The sequence below is a fragment of the Solanum dulcamara genome, chromosome 6, assembly GCF_947179165.1.
Source record: "Solanum dulcamara chromosome 6, daSolDulc1.2, whole genome shotgun sequence".
In the NCBI taxonomy this organism is placed as follows: domain Eukaryota; kingdom Viridiplantae; phylum Streptophyta; class Magnoliopsida; order Solanales; family Solanaceae; genus Solanum; species Solanum dulcamara.
The window spans coordinates 27,880,695-27,885,761 of NC_077242.1; positions in this window are offsets into that span (position 1 = coordinate 27,880,695).

Here is a 5,067-nt window from a genome sequence, read left to right on the forward strand (position 1 = left end):
TATAGCAGTAAGTTCCTCTTTAAATTCATTTCCAATTTATTTTTTCAAGTTAAAATTTAATTACTCTATTTTATAACTTAGAATGTACAAATGCTTGGAAGTTCAAAAATTAATTCAAGTAATGAAATGGTAAGAGGGGCACAACATTGTCTTACTTGTTATGGTAAGTCTACCTTTATTTGAGACTCCTCACAAATTGGTTGTTTAAATACTACTAAATATTATGCAGATGATGGATTTTTGTACTCATGTTTATATAATAATGTCTTCTTTAAAGATATAGAGTAGTTCTCTTCTACAATAATATTGGCAATGCCATGTATCATGCTAACGTCCTTAATTTCAGTACTAACTTTACCTTCAATTAATTTAATTTCTTCAGTCTTTAAGTGTCACAGCATGAAATTAAAGTTACACACTGTCTTTTATGATTACTCCCTCTAGATCTGTTACTTGTTGAGTTTGCCTATCTATCTTGACACTAATAAATGAGTTGTGGATGACATCAAAAATATTGTGACTGATTTTACAGAATCTAATAATGAGGTTAAGGTGTGTGCTATCATAAATGACAATTTTTACTAATTACCATAAAAAATCATTGAATGTTACGTAAATATGAAACATAAATTTTATGACTAGCACACTAGTAAGTGAATCAATAAAATAAAGTTCATATATATTGGTAATGTATATGCTTGTAGGAACAAATCCAATTGAGTCAAGGAAGCATCAATGAGTCTGAAATTTCTGCAAGTGATATGATTGGCAAGGTGTTAGGGGCGGAGCACTCAGGGAGGGTACGGTGTATGGGCATGGGAGCAGCTCCTTCAAATACATTCAGAAATATCAAGTGGAGACTTAATGATTTGAACAGTTCTTCATTTAGCTTTATTACGTCATCAACAACTTCTACTTATTTGCATCAAAAAGTCACGCATTTGTAGTCCCAATTAGATGGAACCTTAACTGCAATCAAGGATTACATGATATCGAAGGAAGGAGGAGTTCCTGAAGAGTTTGCTAATTTGTTTGCTCCTCAACCGCACGTAAGAAGAGCATTGAATTTTTTTCTTTGTGTTATATAAGCCTTTTAATGCATTATCTTTTCTTTTGGGTAGGTAAAATTATTATAACACAATAAGCATCTTGAATTGCCTAAGTCAACTTGATTTTATTTAAGAGTAAATGTATTTTAGTTAAGGTTATAAGCTTAATTTGGATTGCATCTCCAGTATCAATTTGATTAATTAAATAAAAAGTACCAATTTGTTATCTTGATTTAGTTAATATATTGCATATTGTTATCTAATTAGTTACTCATTGTTTTTTAAATTTCTTATCAAATATATCTTTTTATTATTTCAGTCTAGCAATGATGCAAGAAGTGAACCTACTTCACCAGTGAGTATAGAAGGATCACCAAGCAACGTCAATGAAAATCATCAAGCAAATACTTAAACTTTTATTTATTTGTTGTGGATTCTTTGCTTTTATGAATTTTAAATAGTAATGTTTAGCGTACAATATTTTAGATTATTTAGTTTAATATGTCGTACTTGAATTTGTTACTTTGTTATTACGAATATTTTTCAATGAAATTTGATTTATGTTACATATTAATTAGTAAATTATTTACTTATTAGGCATATGATTATGCAAGTTTTGATCTTGTTTGATTATGCAATAAACTAAATATTATGAAATTGTGATGATAATTGATATTAAATTTTATGAAATAATGAAATTATATAGTGGTGATTGTAGACCTCAACAAAATATATTTTTTTAAAATTTAGAGCTTATATTGTGGCGGTTATATACTGCCACTAATCTTTTTAAAATATTTTAAGATCTTATTGTGATAGTTACAAAATCCCATAAAATCAAATATTTTGGATCATTAAAATCATATTGTGGAGGTCACAAACCATTTTTAATTGACTTTAAAAACCCCACTAATTAAAATTTCAATTTGCGGAGGTCATCGGGGGGGTTCTTAAAAATCCCCACAAAATGCCTCAGGGCAACATACAAATGGCGTTTTTTAAAACCTCCACAATTTCATTTGTGGGGGGTTGGAAACCGCCACAACATTCAAAGAAGCATTCCACAAATTAGGTTTTTTCTTGTAGTGTCACCTCGATTCCATTACTCCACAACACACATAATGAGAAGCACAAAATTCTTCAAGCTTTAATGAAGGTTTAGAAGTTCACTTGCCTCAATTCAATCATAATCTACTATAAAATTTGATTTATGTTACATGTTAATTAGTAAATTATTTACTTATTAGGCATATGATTATGCAACTTTTGATCTTGTTTGATTATGCAATAAACTAAGTATGATGAAATTATGATGATAATTGGTATTAAATTTTATGAAATAATGAAATTATATTGTGGTGATTGTAGACCTCAACAAAATATATTTTTTGAAAATTTAGAGCTTATATTGTGGCGGTTATATACTGCCACTAATCTTTTTAAAATATTTTTAGATCTTATTGTGGTTGTTACAAAACCCCATAAAATTAAATAATTTGGATCATTAAAATCATATTGTGGAGGTCACAGACCATTTCTAATTGACTTTAAAACCCCCACTAATTAAAAATTTTAATTTGCGGAGGTCATAGTGGGGGTTCTTAAAAACCTCCACAAAATGCCTCAGGGCAACATACAAATGACGTTTTTTAAAACCTCCACAATTTCATTTGTGGGGGGTTGGAAACGCCACAACATTCAAAAAAGCATTCCACAAATTAGGTTTTTTCTTGTAGTGTCACCTCGATTCCATTACTCCACAACACACATAACGAGAAGCACAAAATTCTTCAAGCTTTAATGAAGGTTTAGAAGTTCACTTGCCTCAATTCAATCGTAATCTACTATAAAATTTGATTTATGTAACATGTTAATTAGTAAATTATTTACTTATTAGGCATATGATTATGCAAGTTTTGATCTTGTTTGATTATGCAATAAACTAAATATTATGAAATTGTGATGATAATTGATATTAAATTTTATGAAATAATGAAATTATATTGTGGTGATTGTAGACCTCAACAAAATATATTTTTTGAAAATTTAGAGCTTATATTGTGGGGGTTATATACTACCACTAATCTTTTTAAAATATTTTTAGATCTTATTGTGATAGTTACAAAACCCCATAAAATCAAATATTTTGGATCATTAAAATCATATTGTGGAGGTCACAGACCATTTCTAATTAACTTTAAAACCCCCACTAATACTATTCAGAAGGTGCCAATGATAAGTCCATGGCTACCCAAAAACAAATACTTCAAAGAAAATATAACTAATCCAGAATTCCTCCGGATGCAAGGAGGACTCACCAAGTCTGAGAGTAGAAGTTATCGTCAACGATGCGTCTGTTGAGGATCTCTAACACTTTTATCTGCATCATGAAATGATGCAGAACAAATGATGTTGGTACATGGAATGTATGAGTATGTAAATTGGAAAGAAGGAGAAACAGTCAACAAATACTTAACTCAAGCTCATCAATCAACTCAAAGGATATGCAAAAAATTTAGAATTTAGCAAATGTTTCTCAAATCGACTCAATCATCTACAGTCTCAATCTAACAATCATATCATGCAAAATCATATCCTAATTCAGAGTTTTTGTAACTAACAACCATTACCTATGAGCCGGTGATGTACAATGAAGTGGTATCATTGCTACACCCATCCAATACCTTGCCAGAGTAAAGGACGAATCACTATCATTGGATCCACAATCAATCAAAGTCCATTATTTTAGGACTTAAAGGGTTTAACCCTCCATCCTATGCTGGCGACGTAGTTCATGGGGATTGAGTTGTAACTATACTTTTACCCAATTTGGTGCTCAATACTCCCCTCAAGACTCAATATGCTCATAAGACTCAAGTCAATCAGTTTGTACAAGTCAGATTATCTAGTCGCATTGGATTCTAATCAACTCAATCATCACCTCTTTCAATTAGACATTCTTTTGAAGACTCAATCATGACCCATCAGAACTTTAAATCAACAATCATTTAGACTTCTACTATCCAACTCAAGTTTGACTCATGCTCGTTCAACACTCACCAATCAAATTTTTAGACTTAATCATTGTGTATTACATTGAAATTTAATACTCAAATGCAGTTCATGTAGCGAGAAAAAAAATCATCTATTTTACATGTTTAATTCATGAAAACTATTAATTATGCAAAGTTATACAAAAAAATACTAGGATTTAAAGATTCATTCGTAGAAGACTTAAATCACTTACTACTCAATCAATCATATACTTAGTGAACATGGAAGAACTTAAACCATGCTTTAGTTAGCCTTACATACCTGTAACTCGAAGGATAATCAAAAGATTGGAATATGGGAGTGAACGGTTGAACCCTAGCTTCTTTCTCTTCTCCAATCTTTTTTCTCAAATAAACTAAGTGTTAATGAGGACTTAAGCATATAGGGTACTATTAAGGGACTTAAAATAGTCCCAAAACGTCGAGGTTTTGGTTGGAAAAGGTTGGGAAAAGACCAAACCATCCTTCGAAAAAATCTAATTTTGGCCTTATATGGGTTATTTTTATGACTCTCGAAACATTGATGTATCGTAGGATCCACTCATCCTTTCAAACTCTAAAAATTGAATCTCTGAATCTCTCCTACGAGTCATTTCTACAACTCATAGACTTTTTGATGAGTCATCATCATCACTCATAGGAATGACTTTACTTTGGAAATTTTTCTAAGTGTTTTGGAGGTTCTACGGGTCCTTTTTTATGACCCGTAAGAATTTCTACGAGTCGTAATCAAGACTCGTAGAAAAGACCCCAAAGGCTGAAATTTTTCTAAGTGTTTCAACGTTCTACTGGTCATTTCTACGACCTGTACAAATATATACGGGTCGTAATGTTGACCCGTAACTTCTAATGGCTTGATATCCTCTATTAAAATAGTCATAACCTTTTCCTCTAAACTCAAAATAAGGAAAATTTGGTTGCGTTGGAAAGAAGACTCAAAGACCTTTAATTTGATAGGTCATGGG